General features: G+C 40.0%; 2 pseudogenes; both read left to right on the top strand.

Annotated features, from left to right (window-relative positions):
• Positions 1-12323, top strand: part of LOC147003683 (uncharacterized) — a 90924-nt pseudogene extending 78601 nt beyond the window's left edge.
• On the top strand, positions 988-1890 carry LOC147003684 (vomeronasal type-2 receptor 116-like; annotated as a pseudogene).
• Positions 12324-18091: the final 5768 nt, after the last annotated feature.

Genomic DNA, 18091 nt, shown 5'->3' with positions numbered 1-18091 from the left:
GCCTGTCTGTGCATACAACAATGCCACACACCACCTGACCTCTAAACTCCCTGGGGCCTTCAGTGTTTGAGAGTTAAGTGCATCTTCTCTGAATGAACACAGACACAGAAGCCCTTTACTGTAATTGAGGGACCCATATCAGCTGGTGTTTGTTGTCTGGTGTTACATTGTTTGAGAGATTTCTGGGGTCAAGTTTAATTGAGACTGCTGGTCTGCCTGCAAGATCACCTTACTCCTCAACTACTTTCACCCTTCCCTAATACAGGGGTTAGTTGGTACAGGGGTTAGTTGCTTCTGTCTATTGGTTGGGTGCAAATAATTGTATTTAGAAGGGCAGTCATGATAGATCCTTTTTGTGAGTGCTCCAGAGCCTAAGTAAAATGTCAGGCAATAAGACCTCTTCTTGACCTAGATCCCACTTTGGGCCTGCCATTGGACCTTCTTTTCCTCAGACTCCTCTCCATTTCATCCTTGCATTCAGACAGGAACAATTATGGGAAACAGATGTGACTATGGGATGGGAACTCCATCACTCACTTGGTATCCTTTCTTCCCGCTGGAGGTGTACATTCCCTCTATCTACTATAGTATATTTCATCTAAGGTCTCTGACCTCCCAAGTCACTGGTGCATTTTGGTGGGTCCACCGACCCTACTATTACCTGAAGTTGCCTGTTTATATTCTTTTGGCTCATCCTTCGGGCTTGGTTCCTCTCTCACATACCCACACCCCACAAACCCCTTTCTAATAACATCATAAATGATACAATCAAGTTAAATAGACAAAGAAAAAATTGCTTGGTTTTATTTCCTTTAAATCTTTATGAACATTATGAATTGAAAGCAATGCTCAGCAGCAATATCCTTCACATTTCATATCAGCATCAAAGGGAGCATTTTAAATCTTCTTTCATTACCCTTACTTGAAATACATTGACATTACAATTTCTAAAGCAGACCTAACTAAGCATTCCTTTGGAAATCAGATATGGATCAATGTGTGAATTGTCAAGAATACCAATATGCCAACACAGAACAGAACAAATGTATTCAGAAAGGTGTCACCTTTCTAAGCTATGAAGACCCCTTGGGGATGGCACTTGCTTTAATGGCCTTCTGTTTCTCTGCATTCACAGCTGTGGTACTTTGTGTCTTTGTGAAGCACCATGACACTCCTATTGTGAAGGCCAATAACAGAAGCCTCAGCTACCTATTACTCATGTCACTCATGTTCTGTTTTCTTTGCTCCTTTTTCTTCATTGGACATCCTAACGGAGCCACCTGTGTCTTACAGCAAATCACATTTGGAATTGTATTCACTGTGGCTGTTTCCACAGTTCTGGCCAAAACAGTCACTGTAGTTCTGGCTTTCAAAGTCACAGACCCAGGAAGAAGATTGTGAAACTTCCTGGTATCAGGGGCGCCCAATTACATCATCCCCATATGTTCCCTACTCCAGTGTGATCTGTGTGCAATCTGGCTAGCAGTTTCTCCTCCCTTTGTTGATATTGATGATCACACTCTCCATGGCCACATCATCATTGTTTGCCACAAGGGCTTAGTAACTGCATTCTACTGTATCCTGGGATATTTGGCCTGCCTGGCACTTGGAAGCTTCTCTGTGGCTTTCTTGGCCAAGAATCTGCCTGACACATTCAATGAAGCCAAGTTCTTGACTTTCAGCATGCTAGTGTTCTGCAGTGTCTGGGTCACCTTCCTCCCTGTCTATCATAGCACCAAGGGTAAGGTCATGGTTGCTGTGGAGATCTTCTCCATTTTGGCATCCAGTGCAGGGATGCTTGGATGTATTTTTGTACCCAAGATTTATATAATTTTAATGCGACCAGAGAGAAATTCTACCCAAAAGATCAGGGAAAAATCATATTTCTGAACAAATATTTCAGGAATTCTGTCAAATATAAAGTTGGTACATACCCACCGAAAATTGGGTTATAGTGCATGTGTCCAGTTTTAGAATCACTCTCACTGGTTGCTCTAGTGATATCAGGAAGTATCACATCTACTGAACTTCTGTACAGTGTCCATAAAATCGTGCACTCATTCACTTGCTACATTTCCACTCAGAGAACTAAACCCTCAATTTATTATAATTTTATTCATCATTTTGCATTTATGGAGATTTCCCAACGGTAACTTCCAAAAATGTTGATAAGGCAGTTGAATCCATCACTTTGTGCAGAAAAATGAGGACTAGGACAGACAGGGTTACACATAGAAACCATCTACCCAATCAAATAATTAATCAGAAACACAGACTAACTTAATAATCAGCAAAGATGAAATCAGAACATATTTTCTGATTTCCAGTAAGAGCAGACACATAACAAAACACTGCCTTTTTTCTTCTGTTCTTCAAGCTATTGGCCCATGGTCTAAGGAGGAAATGTTCCTTTTTTGCTGTCAAATAGAAATATACTTTATCCAACAATGATCAGAAGCCCAGGGAATCTGTGGATGAATTGGAATAGTTGTAAGAAGCTGAGGAGAAGATTGACCCATAGAAAGACCAGCTTTCTCAACAAACCTGGACATGCAAAATCTCTCAGACATTGAGCCTCTAAGCAGAGATCATACACTGGCTGATGTGAAGCCCCCAACAAATATGCAGCATAAGACTTCCTGGTCTAGAATCAGTGGGAAAGACACACCTAATCCCAGAGAGACTTAAGTCCCCAGGGATTGGGAAGGGCTGGGCATTGGGGATGTAGGGATATCATCTTGGAGATGGGTGGGGGGAGATGTTAGATGAGGAAGAGTCAGGGGGCAGACCAGTAGGGGGATAACACCTAGAGTGTAAAAAAAATATTGATTAATAGTAAATTAAAAAATGAAATGAAATAATCTTGTAGATATGTCAACATGCTATTTATATTGTAGTTATGGAAGGGATAGGTAAAACTACTGACATTTGCATGAACCTAATTTTTTTTTTCAGAAGTTGCCCTTTGTGTGCAATTCTGGTTGAGTTTCTGGATTCAGAAAATTCTGGAAAACAGAATGAGAGGCAGATGCTTTAATTACACTGCTTTCTAGAAAACAACATTTTCAAAAAAAAACCATTGAGTGTTTGCAAATACACTAAATATTTCACATTTTTCAATTCCCATTATATAATAATTCCCAAATGGGTCTAAAATGCATTAACAAAAACAATCACTTCCCTAACTCAGTATTCATAGAAATATGATCACTACCAATGTCCCTTTAAGGAACACATACTTCATTAACATCCACATTTTACTCATTGAAAATTCATGGAAGATGGCATTGTTGCAAAAAAGATTTGATATTCAAACTACGGTTTAATGGTATTCTTCACAAATTTATTCGTTTTTAATTTTTCTATTATTGTATTAGATATTTTCTTCATTTACATTTCAAATACTATCCCCTATATACTCTCACCACCCTGCTCCCCAACCCACCCACTCCTGCTTCCAGACCCTGGCATCCACCTCTACTGGGGCATATAATGTTCACAAGATCAAGGGCCTCTCTTCCTAATGATGGTGGAATAGCCCATCGTCTGCTACATATGCAGCTAAACACATGAGATCTGGGGGTACTGTTTAGTTCATATTGTTGTTTTTCCTATAGGGTTGCAGACCCCTTCAGCTCCTTGGGTACTTTCTCTAGTTCCTCCAATGTGCGCCCTGTGTTCCATACAATAGATGACCCAGAGGATCCACTTCTGGATTATCCAGGCACTGGTATAGCCTCACAAGAGACAGCTATATCAGGGTCCTGTCATAAATTGTTGCTAGCATAGGCAATAGTGTCTTATAAGAACTTATAAAAACTTACTGCCTTATATGATATATATATATGTATATATATATATGTGTGTGTCTTATATTTATATATAAATATTTAATATAAAATAATATAAATATGCAAATATATAATCATAACATATAAATATAAAATTATAATATGTAAATAATATGAATATATAATATACATGTATACTATAAACATATATAATCTAATAAAAATTTATGGTCTTATATAAAATATATAAATATTTAATATAAAGTAATATAAATACATAAATGTATAGTTATAATATATAACATAAATTATAATATAGAAATAATATAAATATATCATATACATATATAATATAAAATGTATATGTAAATACATGTTTGTTTATATATAATATGTAGTGCCTTATAAAAACAAACTAAAACTTATAGAGGAGAATTTGGGGAAAAAAACTCGAGTATATGGGCCCAGGGGAAAAATTCCTGAACAGAACAGCAGTGGCTTGTGATGTATGATCGAGAATTGACAAATGAGACCTCAGGAAATTGCAAAGCTTCTCTTAGGCAAAGTATACTGTTTGTAAGACAAAATGGCAATAAACAGATTGTGAAAAGATCTTTATCAATCCTAAATCTGATAGGGGACTAAGATTGAATATAAAGAATTCAAGAAGCTGGACTCCATAAAACCAAATAACCCCATTAAAAATGGGGTACAAACAGAGCTAAACAAAGAATTCTCAACTGAGGAATACCAAATGGCTGAGAAGTCCTAAAGATATGTTCAACATCCTTCATGATCTGTGAAATGCAAATCAAAACCACCCTGAGATTCCATTTCACACCAGTCAGAATGGCTAAGATCAAAAATTCAGGTGATAGCAGATGCTGGGGTGGATGTGGTAAAAGAGGAACATTCCTCCATTGCTGGTGGGATTGCAAGATGGTACAACAACTCTGGAAATCAATCTGGTGTTTCATCAGAAAATTGGCAGACATAGAACTTTTGGAGGATCCAGCAATACCTCTCATGCACATATACCCAGAACATCTTCCAACTTGTAATAATGATATATGCTCCACTATGTTCATAGCAACCTTATTTATAGTAGCTGTGTAGCCCTGGCTGTCCTGAAACTCACTCTGTAGTCCAGGCTGACCTTGAACTCCATCATATGTCTGCTATATGTACCAATGCCACATGGCCACAAACACCATCTTTATAAGAGTAAAATTAATGAATAAAACAAGACTGTAAGACTGGATCACTATCAGGGACATCAGCCCTCTGCCTGGGCTTAGGACCCACACCACAAAGAGCTGAAAAAAAACGGTAAACTAAGGATCCTCTGCCACCCCATCCAGCATCTCCAGGCCCTCAGACAGGGCTGTCCAGAGAGGCACATGATCTCTCTCTCTCTCTCTCTCTCTCTCTCTCTCTCTCTCTCTCTCTCTCTCTCTCTCTCTCTCTCCTTTCTTTCCTTTGAGTCAGGCTTTCTCTGTGTAGCCTTGGCTGCACTAGATGGAAGTCCAAGCTAGCCACAAACTCAGATGTCCACTGGGATTATATGTATGCACTAACACCTCCCGCCATTCTTCCTGCCTTTATGTACACAGTGGGTACTGGTTAATGTACTTCAGACAGCTTCCTCATGGATACCAGGGCAGTTGCATAGATGGATAGTGGAGAACCAAAAAGTAAGGAGTTAATGATACTCCCTTTAGACTAGATTACATTTCCTGGGAAGCTGCTGCTCTAGACTTTCCTTCTGAAGTACATACTCAGTGCCACACCAAAGTGATTTGTTGGCTGAATTCTGTTATGTATCTCCATATTTCTCTTAGAATGGGGTTGCACAATAGAAAAGTTATTGGTGATGATGTCATATCTGATGTGTATAACTGAGAAGAGTTTGAATTCTTGAGATCAGTGGTGAAAGAATACTCGATTTCAAATATATCCTTTCTTTCTTCCTCTGTGGTAATTTCCTGAGTTTTCTTTGCAAGAAGACCTGTCAAGTATCATTCACACAAAGGCCTAAAACCAGTTGGGTCTTAAATACAAGGAAAAAATGTTGAACAAAAGTGTCCATTAACATATCAACTGTACAGTGGCCTCCAGTTTCTCCCAGCATCTTTTCTGTATCTACTGCATATAGGTCCCTCCTGGCTGGCATGCCTCCCCAACCTAGCCCAAGATCCCCTCCCCCAAACTTTCTAGTCCAGGTGATCCCCTGGGCTTTCCTTCTTCCAGCTCTTCTGACACCTATATAACTCAGCCACTTTTAGCCATGTTAGTATCTTCACTAAGACTGCCCTTCTTGGTTGGTGGCCCCTCTTTCTCTTTTCAGATCTCCTCTCCTCACATGGCCAAGGTTAGGGTCATGTTCACTCTGTAACTCTCCCAGAGGTTTCCTTTCTGGTCTGGAACTCACAGTGACAGGATAGTTTCTAATCCCAAACATCAACTTACCTCTGCCAGCAGTTTTGTAATTTAGGAGTGTTTCAGCAAGCCCGGCCTTTGTAGCTAAAGGAAATATTGGCACATCTATAATCACAACAATCTCCCTAACAGATTGAGTGTACAGCTCCATCTGGGGAGGTGTGTCTACTTCCTGGCACTTGATCATGTCTCAACTACATTGTACAGAAGACATTGCACTGAGAATAGCCAGAGAAAATAGGCATTTTGGTGAAGACAAAATGATGGGACTTTCAGCTTTTTGTGCAGGAGGTTCTTTGAAACTTTTTGGATCTGTCAGTCACAGAAAACTAGTTTTATCAGTATTGGTCATGGCAGGAAAATGGGAGAGTTGAAGCGTATTTCCTCCATCATGGAGGTGGAGCTGAGGTTTTCTACAACCCTTGTGATCTGACCCAGGCTTCGATGGGGAATGACAGTGCTCAAGGGACTGGCAGGCAAGTGTAGCCCGGTGGTGATTGAGGAGGCTGCTTGTGGAACCCTGCCCCAGGTGAGTGCCTACTGATCGCCCACCTCCATGAGTTCAGGGTCAGGAGCCAACAGGAAAAACTTCCATGTCCCTGACTGTAGTACACCTGTGGAAAAAAATATTTTTTTTTTTATATCTGTGTGCTCAATCACTAGAATCATCCCCTCTGACTCACAGGGTCTAGTGGACTGTACCCCCTAAGGCTTGTGGGCAGGCCTGTGCTTGAAGACAGAGTCCTGGGGTGACCTATACTGGCATTAGATGAGGAAAAGGGCTCAATGCACCTAAGGACCTGACTTTTGTATACAGAGACTCTGGTGGCCAAGAAGATTTGAACAGGTGAGAGATTCTATCTAGTCAGTTTTTCAAAGGTGGGGTAGGGATAATTTAGGTGTAGGCAGAGACCTGTGAATTGTTGGGTAAATCCTGCACACTAATTTTCGAGTTAGAATGCAAGCTGCAGCAGGCATGGGGGAGTTGTAGGGTGGGTGATGGTAATGTCCAGATCTTTGATGGAGATATTTTATTATCTCAGTATGCCCCTCTCCCACCACCCTGTCCTTTCCTGCTCTGCTGCCCCCCGACAGGGGGCCTTTTGAGCTCATACCTTCATTCACTTCTTCATACCTCTCCCTTTGATCCTCTTCCTCTCCCATCCCCCTCCACCTCCCTCTACCTCAGACTGTCTCTCTCTCTCTCTGTAGTCATGGCTGTCCTGTCTCACTACGTACCACACTATCTTCAAACTCAAAGGGATCCTTCTATCTCTAACTCACAATTGATAAGAAAAAACACCCTTTGTTATATTTTTACTTAATTTATTTATTTTTAATCTTGGCTCAAATTCACTGTTTTCATCACACTAGCCTCAAATTCATAGAGATTTCCTTTCTTGTGGGTTAGGGTCTCCTTTGGTTAAGGGCTGCCAACTGAACGCTGGTTCATGGTGGAAGTGCCCTAATTGGAGCCAACCTGTCTTATATTTCTAATGAATTTTTAAAACTCAGCCATCAGGACATGCTGCTATGCTAAGCTTAGCTGTGAAGAAATTTTTAATTAAAAATAAATTTTATTTTTTAAATAATATTACTAAATTTTATTAGTAATTATAATTAATAATATTACTAATTTTTAAGTATTACTGAAAGGTTTTAAAATTCTGTGATTGCATTCAGTATTTGAGTAAAGTCTGCCTTGTTACTAGCTATCCTCCTTCTCCCCATTGACACTCCCCATGACTGTAGCTGTCCTATGTACATCAGGTTGGACTCAGATGCACAAAAGTCTGCTTGATTCTGCCTAGCACATGTTGTGTAAAGGCTAATTAATTCCAAAGTCATAATTCAATGTGGGTAGATAAAACTACATTTTGAAATCATATGTACCCATTTGTGAAATTTGTTAAAGAAGCATTAGTCATGTACTCAGGAAGAGCCTGTACCAAATACTTGACACATAGGACTGAGGTTGAGACTGTGATTCTCTTTTGTTTGTTTTTTTAAATATATATTTTATGTATATAAGTACATGGTTGCTATCTTCAGACACACCAAAAGAGGGTGATCTCTTGATCCCTATGAGTCTCTTTTTGGAATAGGAATGTATGTTAGTTTTAATGAGAACAGTTTCCATAGGCTTATATAATTGAATGCTCAGTCCCCAGGGTGTGGAACTGTTTGAGAAGAATCAGAAAGATTAAGAGGTAAGGTATTGTTGGAGGAAGGATGTGACTGGGAGTGAACTTTGAGGTTTCAGAATCCCACACGTAATCCAGTGTGAGTGTGTGTGTGTGTGTGTGTGTGTGTGTGTGTGTGTGTGTGTGTGTGTATGTGTGTGTGTGTGTGTGTGTGTGTGCCTGCTGTTGGTAGATCAGAATATAAAGTCTTCAGGTATCGCTCTGGTCCCATGCCTCTCTTATTACCACCATGCTCATCATGGACGAACACTCTGAAACTGTTAGCTAGCACCAGTTAAATGTTTTCTTTTATATTTTAAGAATTGCCTTGGCAATGGTGTCTCTTCACCTCAAAAAAAAGAGTAAATTTTAGCCAGGTATGTTGGCACACGCCTTTAATCCCAGGACTCAGGAGACAGAGGCAGGCAGATTTCTGAGTTTGAGGCCAGCCTGGTCTACAAAGTGAATTCCAGGATAGCCAGGGAGACACAGAGAAGCCCAGTCTCAAAAAAACAAAAACAAACAAACAAAAAAACAAACTAAACAGTATATTTTATCCTCAGGTAACAAACAGAAGAGATTGATTCTTTGTCCAAGGTCACCCAGTAAGAGACTCCAAGGATGGAGCCCAGTGGGTACCTGACTGCATGTATGAGAGAGGACTTGGGTGAACCTTTGGGATACTCACACTCTTGCTTATTACTCACAACCTTGTTTTTCTACAGGTTTCCCAGTATTCAGTTAAACCCTGCCATCCAGGAAGAGGTAAATGGAGGGAGCCCAGGAATCACACTAACCAATTAACACATAAGTGATCTCTTGGACTATAGTGTCCTGGGACTCTGTGCTGGAATTCTCTCTGCCTTTCCATTTGATTTCCCTGGCACATGCTCAGAATGAAAAATCCCCAAATCCACAGCAGGGATTACATGAACAGGTTTCCCTTTATGGTAACAATTGCCTAAAGATTTGAAGGTCTTAAAGCTCCAGTGATGACATTAGACCAGGCCTGGAAGTGAGATTGGTTGGGAATGATTAGAAATGCTCAGGAATGCATGAGTTTGGCTGGCTGTAGTGGAAAGTAGAAATTGTGGTAGCACAACAGCTGAGGGTTGAGTCTGCATACTGAGATTGAATGGAAGAACAGTGTGAGGACTGATGTGTGTGTCCTGAGGTCATGTACACATGGCTTCCTGGCCTTTGTGTCAGGGACAGAGTGGACAACTGTGACCCTAATGTAGTCTGTGTGAAACAGATGATTGGGAGGAATCCGTGTTAGTGTCTGATTGGGAGGCGTCCATGTGAATTCTCTGAATGAAAGGAGGGACATTCTTCTAGCTTGGATTGACTCCAGCTGTGATGGTTTCAATGAACTCACCCTCCAGATATTCATAGACTTGCATACTTGTTCCTTATTGGTGCAACACTTTGGAGATAATAATGATGTATAGCCTTGTTGGAGGAGGTGTGTCACTGGGGGTGGGCTTGTAGGTCTCAAAAGCTTTTCCCATTCCCAGTTAACTCTCTCTGCCTGGTACTGTACTATGGATCAGGATGTAAGCTCTCAACAACTGTTCCAGTGCTGTGTGTGCCTGTATCCATCCTCCCTGACATGGAGGTTACAGATTTTTATTCTGAGGTGTAAGCCCCGATAAACTCCTTGTTATTATCAGTTGTCTTGGTCATGGTGTCTCTTCACAGTAATAGAAAAGAAATTAAGCCCCTATGTCAACTTGACTGTTGTTGCTGAGTGATGAACACAGTAGTTGGTGGGACCTTGTGGATAGACTGGTTATCAATAGAATAGGTTCACAGCCTTGTATCCTCTGAGGTAGAAAGCTAAGTAGAAATGACTTAAGGGTACCAGGAATCCCTTACAAGGAGGATTCATATAAATTCAACTTTCTCCACTGTTCAGGATTATTTATCCTTTGAGGATGTATCTGTGTACTTCTCCTGGGAGGAATGGACACTGCTTGATGACTCTCAAAGGATCCTGCACCAGACTGTGATGATGGAGATCTTCACACTCATGTCTTTGCTGGGTAATACCCTACCATCATTTCACAACATGTCTAGGCTTTCCTTTGTTTTTGGTTCGTGTTTGTTTGTTTGTTTGTTTTTTGTTTGTTTGTTTTTTTAGAGAGATCTGTATTATTCTCAAAGCTGGCCTATGAACACCAAGTCTTTCCCCCACAGTCTTGGAGTATAAAATACAGGTTAAAAACCAAGTCAAGTTTCACAACAGCTCTGTTTCTCTCAATTGCAGCAACGGCACACAGGAATCACTTTGGGGTAAAGATTTTATTAGGGTGTAGTTTGAGACATCGGTCTATCTTTAGAATTCTAGCTGTGCTAGATGCACTATGTAGACCTGGCTGTCCACTGACTTGCCAAAGTCTCCTTGCTCTTTGTTTTGAGTGTTGCAATTAATGGATTGCACAAACACACCCGGCCTGGGGTCAGGAGTTTTAACACTGATGGCTTCCTTGTGACTTAATGACACTGTAAATATTTGGGATCTTTGTGTCTCAAGTACTTCTGGTGACATGCCCTATGTTTGAATATAACAGGAATTGTGGCACTTGTAAGCTTATTTTATTTGTTTTGTTTTATTTTATTTTACTTTATTTTATCTTATTTTATTTATTTATTTATTTTTTTTGTAAGACACCCTGAACAGGATTACTCTCACTAGGCTTTATTCTTGTCTACTGTATGGGTTACATCACTTAGTACAGAAGTGTCATTTTTTTTGTATCATTGTCCTTTCAGACTTATACCTTCTGTGATCCATGGCATGACTCAGCTGCAGTCTTGGGGAGAGCCCTCTGTGACTGCATTAAGATTCCTGATTTCAGGTATGTTATAGATACATAGAATGTGGTGGTTTTTGATGATTGAAGTTATTAATTCTGAAACAGAACTGTCCCTTGAGTGTCAGTCTTGAATATTTTGCCTGTTGCCTTGCAACCCTGTGAAATACAGCTGTTCAAGATAAATGAGGCTGGAGAGTGAAATGTCACCCTTTGAGCAGAGTCTGTCTGCAGAAGGTGCCAATTCATCCACACTGCAACAGCACATGCTGTGCAGTGCTGAGATACCCCTGCTAAACATGAACAATGTGATGATCCTCCAGACCTCCTCGGGTCTTCTAAGGCATCAAGTGACTTGCAATGCTGGGAAAGCACCCATGAACACTGATAGTGGAGAGGCTATTCAGAGTGAGAAGAACTGCATATACAGCGACTGTTGCAAAACTTTTATTAGCATTTTCCACCTTGATCAACACCAGATGATACACACTGGAGAAAAGCCTTTTCAGTGCAGTGAGTGTGGGATGTCCTTCACCCAAAAAGCCTTTCTTGTTAAGCATTTCAGAATTCACACCAGAGAGAAGCCATTCAGGTGTGGTGGGTGTGGCAAAGCCTTCAAGCATAATATCTCCCTCGAATCTCACCGGCGAGTTCACACAGGAGAGACAACTTTTACCTGCACAGTATGTGGGCAATCATATATGACCAGATCCAGCCTTACACGTCACTTTCAAGTACATGCTGCAGAGAAGCCTTACAGTTGCAGTGAATGTGGCAAAGCATTTAAGAAGAAATCCAGCCTCATATATCATGCACGTGTGCACACACAAGAAAGGCATTTTCAGTGCAGCAAGTGTGGCAAGTCCTTCAGCCAAAAAGCCTTTCTTGTTAAGCATTTCAGAATTTGCACCAGAGACAAGCCTTTCAGGTGCCGCGAGTGTGGCAAAACCTTCAAACACAACTGCTTCCATGTTGCTCTTCAGTGAGTTCATACAGGAGAGACATCTTTTACATGCACTAAGTGTGGAAAGTCATACATGAACAGATCCAGCCTTTTATATCATTATTGGGTTCATACTAGAGAAAACCAGTAGAAGTATACTGTAGTGGTTTGAATAGGTTTGGCCGCATAGATTAATGTGTTTGAATGCTCGGCCCATAGGGAGTGACATTATTACGTGATGTGACATTCTTAGAATAGATGTGGCATTGTTGGAGAAAGTGTGTCTCAGTAGAGATGGGCTTTGAGGTTCAGTGCTCAAGCTCCTCCCAGTGTGGGACAGTCTCTTCCTGGCTGCCTTTAGATCAGGATATAAAAGCTCTGCTCATCCAAACCATGTCTCTCTACATGCAGCCATGGTTCCTGCCAAGATGACAATGGAGTGACCTGCAGAAATTGTAAGCCAGACCCAATTAAATGTTGTCCTTTATAAGAGTTACCTTTTCAAAGTTTTCAAAGTTCTTTTCAAAGCAATGGAAAACCTAACTAAGACATGATGTCAAAGGCATAAATCATATAAGGAAAATTGGAGGCTTGTTTATCATGTCCAAGCTCATATAGAGGAAAGGAAATTTTAATGGCATGAATCTGTAAGTGTTAAAAAACAAAAGTCACCCCATCAATGACCAACAACTTTATACTAGAGGATAGGATTTTATGTGTAGTGTGTGTGGGATGCAGAATCATTTACATCAGAGGTTTTATGTAGCAAAGCATCAGGAGTGCAAAGAATGTGCCAAAGTGTTTTGTTGCAGGACTGGCACACAACTAAATAGAGTATATGTATTGAGTGCAATGAACATGGGAAATCATTTCCATCATCTACCCTATATAGACAAAAGGGTTTTCACTGGACAAATGTCAAGAGTGCTTCAGATGAGCAGAGCATTCACCCACACTTCCATCATATTTAACTGTAGAAACCACAGAGCAGAAATGCATCATGAACCCGCTGAATCTTGGGAAGACTTTGAACAAATTTTGTTCTTATTAACAACACAGACACAACCCAGATAGGTTTGTGAATGCAGAGAATGCAGAGAATGTAGAGAAAGCTTCAGCCATTAATCAAGCTTGTTGAACCGTAGGAGTGAATGTGACTTTGAGCAAAGAAGTTCTGAGAGTGGCTTTTGTGAGGAAGCCAGTCATTGAAAATTACTCATCAAAGAAGAACATAGAATCAAGATGAGGATTATTGCCATCTTATTCCTAAAAAGTTAATGCGTTCCTGGTACTTAGCAAGACGAAGCTCTGTTCTTGGCTGTATTCATGTGGATTGGAGTCTCCATGTTACTGACTTTGAATGGGGGGAGGAAGAGAGTGACCTCAGTTTAAATAAGACATATATGTGTATATATATATATATATATATATATATATATATATATATATATATATATATAGTTGTTTGTTCTATTGTTTGCCCTTTTTTTCCCCTCACTGAATATTGCAGTACATGGTATAAATGATCATTTACTGTAAAGTCTTCATGACTATCGTGTCACTACTTTTGTTGGGGACCAGCTCTGTGTAGCACCTAATGCTCTTACATAGGATTGCAACCCATATGTTTTAGGTGTTTGTTGTTTGCTTCATGTGTCAGTATTTCAACTGCACATATATATGAATATTAAGTGCATAACTAATCCCTTGAGGCTCCCTGAAATGCATTGTGTTCCTGGAAAAGGAGTTACATATGTGTATGATGCAGTCTGTTGCTGGAAATGGAACCCTGGTCCTCTACCATAGCAGAATATGGACTTACACTCTGAACCCGTTCTAGAGTCCATGTTTTACATTTTTAAGAAGTTACTAGATTTTGTTCTAAAAGGCTGTGTGTTTCAGAGTTACTCCTGCAGCATATCAGATACCAGTTTGTCACGTCCTCACATTTACGAAGTCATGAGGTATTCACTTTAACAATTTTAGTAACTATTTTGGCTCAGGAATAATGGTGCGGGCTTCAATACCAACACTCAGGAGGAAGAGGCAGCTCTAGTCAGTGAGTTCAAAGTCATCAGGGTCTAGGAGATGCAGATCATTGTATACTTTAAGTGAATGCTGGGAATTGAAACAAAGTTATCTGCAATAAGAGTAAGTGCTGTTATCCAGTGAGATAAGTCATTTTTCTCACCCTGTATCAAAGTTATATATATACAGTCTTACTATGTTGGTTTGGCTAGCTTGTTTCTCTATGTATCTCAAGTTGTCCTAGAACTCATAGACCTACCCATATTCTGGGTTCTGAGTGCTTGTATTAAAGACATGTCACTCTGGGGGATCAAAAGAATCTGGTGCCTTCCTGTCTTAGTCAGTGCCCTGAGTAGATCCTGATGATATCTCTGCACCCAACCACCCAACACCCAGAGGAAGCTGGATTCCCAGGTGTTCTAACACACCCATGATCATAGGATCACAGGTTCTTAGGAGTTTGATCATGCCAGGATTTCAGCATCCTAGAGGCAGCTTGACTCCCAGGCACTCTTACATGCAGAATTTCAGGATCAATGGATCACAGAGGCATCTGGACTCTAAGGAGCTCTGAAACAAAAAGGAAAACAAGACAGACAAGCTCCAGTCAATGACAGTGAGTACATGTAGCACTAGAGATACCCAGAGGGAGAGAGGCAAGATCAAGAACATAAGCAACAGAAACCAAGGTTAATTGTCATCATCAGAACCCAGTTCTCGCATTATAGCAAGTCCTGGGTACCACATCACACGAGAACTGTACAAAGAATCAATAAATCCAATAGCTGGTTCATTGAGAAAAATCAACAAGATAGATAAACCGTTAGCCAGAGTGATTAGAGGACATGGAGACAATATCCAAATTAATAAAATAAGAACTGAAAGGGGAGACATAACAACAGAAGCCATGGAAATCCTAAAAATTACCAGATCCTACTACAAACACCTATACTCATCAAAACTTGAAAATCTGGATAAAATGGACAATTTTCTAGGAATATACCAGGTACCAAATTTAAGTAAGTATCACACAAACCATCTAAACATTCCCATAACTTCTAAAGAAAAAGAAGCAATTATTAATATTATAACAAACCGAAAAGAGCCCAGTTACAAATGGGTATAGTGCAGAATTCTATATGACTTTCTAAGAAGAGCTAATACCAATTTTGTTCTAACTATTTCACAAAATAGAAACAGAAGGACACTACTCAATTCATTCCATGAAGCAACAATTACACTTATACCTAAAACTTACTAAGATGTAACAAAGGAAGATAACTTCAGACCAATTTCGCTTATGAATATTTATGCAAATATACTCAATAAAATTCTTACAGAGTGTAAGAATATAACAAAACAATCAACCATCATGATGAGGTAGGCTTTTCCCAGGAATGAAGGAATGGTTCAATATAAAGGAAATCAAAGTAACCCACTATATAAATAAAAGCAAAGAAAAAAAAATCACATGATCATCTCATTCAATGCTGAGAAAGCATTTGACAAATTACAACATCCCTTCATGCTAAAAGTCTTGGAAAGAACAGGAGAACAAGACCCATATGTAAACATAGTAAAAGCAATATATAGCAAACCAGAAGACAACATCAAACTAAATGGAAAGTTGGAACAACCCCAATAAAATCAGAAACTAGATGAGGCAGCCTACTCTTTCCCTACCTATTCAATATAGTACTAGAAATCCTAGCCAGAGCAATTAGATATCAAAAGGAGGTGAAAGGGACAAAATTGGAGAGGAAGAAGTCTAAATATCAGTATATGGGGATGATATGATAGTATAATTAAGTGACCCCAAAATCCCACCAGAGAATTCCTAAACCTGAAAAACAACTTCAACAATGTGGCTGGAATTAACTCAAACAAATCAGTAGACTTCCTCTACTCAAAGGATAAACAGGGTAAGAAAGAAATTAGTAAAATGACACTCTTCACAATAGTCGCAAATAATATAAACTAACTTGTTGTGACTCTAACCAAGGAAATGAAAGATATGTATGACAAGAACTTCCACTCTCTGAAGAAAGAAATGAAAGAAGATCTCAGGAGTTGGAAAGATCTCACATGCTCATGAATTGGCAGGACTAATAAAGTAAAAATGGCCATCTTGCCAAAAGCAATCTACAGTTTCAGTGCAATCCCCACCTAAATCCTAACAAAATTCTTCATAGAGTTAGAAAAAGCAATTTGCAAAATCATTTGGAATAAATAAGAAACCCAGGATTTCGAAAAAATATTCTCAACAGTAAAAGAACTACTGGGGGAATAATCATCCCTGACCTCAACCTGTACTAGAGAGCAATTGTTATAAAAACTGCATGGTACTGGTATAGCAACATAGAGGTCGATCAATGGAAAGGAACTGAAAATGCAGAAACGAACTCACAAAGGTCACTTGATCTTTGACAATGAAGTAAAACCATACAGTGGAAATAAGACAACATTTTTAAATCAATGGTGATGGATCAACTGGTGGTTAGCATGTAGAAAAATATGAATTGATCCATTCTTATCTCCTTATACAATGCTCAAGTCAGAGTGGAACAACAACCTACACATAAAACCAGATACACTGAAAATAATAGAAGAGGAAGTGGGGAAAAGCCTCGAATACATGGGCACAGGGGAAAAGCTCCTAAAAAGAACATCAAAGGCTTTTGCTCTATGATTAATAAATGTCAAATGAAACCGCATAAAATTGCAAAGCTTCGGTAAGGTACAGGTTACTCTTAATAGATAATGGCAACCAACAGATTGGGAAAAGATTTTTTAAAATATATTTTATTACATCTTTTCATCACTTATATTTCCAATGTTATCCCAAAAGTCCCCCATACCCTCCCCCCACTTCCCTACACACCCATTCCCAGTTTTTTGGCCCTGGCGTTCCCCTGTACTGGGGCATATAAAGTTTGCATGTTCAATGGGCCTTTCTTTCCAGATATGGCCTACTATGCCATCGTTTGATACATATGCAGCTAGAGTCAAGAGCTCCAGGGTACTGGTTAGTTCATAATGTTGTTCCACCCATAGGGTTGCAATCCCTTCAGCTCCTTGGGTACTTTCTCCAGCTCCTCCATTGGGGGCCCTGTGATTCATCCACTAGCTGACTGTGAGCATCCACTTCTGTGTTTGCCAGGCCCCGGCATAGTCTCAAAAGAGGCAGCTATATCTGGGTCCTTTCAGCAAAAACTTGCTAGTGTATGCAATGGTGTCAGCGTTTGGAAGCTGATTATGGGATGGGTCCCTGGATATGGCAGTCTCTAGATGGTCCATCCTTTTGTCACAGCTCCAAATTTTGTCTCTGTAACTCCTTCCATGGGTGTTCTGTTCCCAATTCTAAGGAAGGGCATAGTGTCCACACTTCAGTCTTCATTCTTCTTGAGTTTCATGTGTTTAGCAAACTGTACCTTATATCTTGGGTATCCTAACTTTTGGGCTAATATCCACTTATCAGTGAGTACATATTGTGTGAGTTCCTTTGTGATTGTGTTACCTCGCTCAGGATGATGCCCTCCAGGTCCATCCATTTGGCTAGGAATTTCATAAACTGTGAAATGTACCACATTTTCTGTATCCATTCCTCTGTTGGGGGGCATCTGGGTTATTTCCAGATTCTGGCTATTATAAATCAGGTTGCTATGAACATAGTGGAGCATGTGTCGTTATCGGTTGGGACATCTTCTGGATATATGCCCAGGACAGGTATTGCTGGATCCTCCAGTAGTACTATGTCCAATTTTCTAAGGAACCGCCAGACTGATTTCCAGGGTGGTTGTACAAGCTTGCCATCCCACCAACAATGGAGGAGTGTTCCTCTTTCTCCATATCCTCGCCAGCATCTACTGTCACCTGAATTTTTTATCCTAG

This window comes from Mus caroli, unplaced genomic scaffold, assembly GCF_978045245.1.
Source record: "Mus caroli unplaced genomic scaffold, Mus_caroli_1 scaffold_8, whole genome shotgun sequence".
Lineage (NCBI taxonomy): Eukaryota > Metazoa > Chordata > Mammalia > Rodentia > Muridae > Mus > Mus caroli.
Note: the sequence above shows the minus strand (reverse complement) of the source record. Positions and strands in the feature narration are given on the sequence as shown.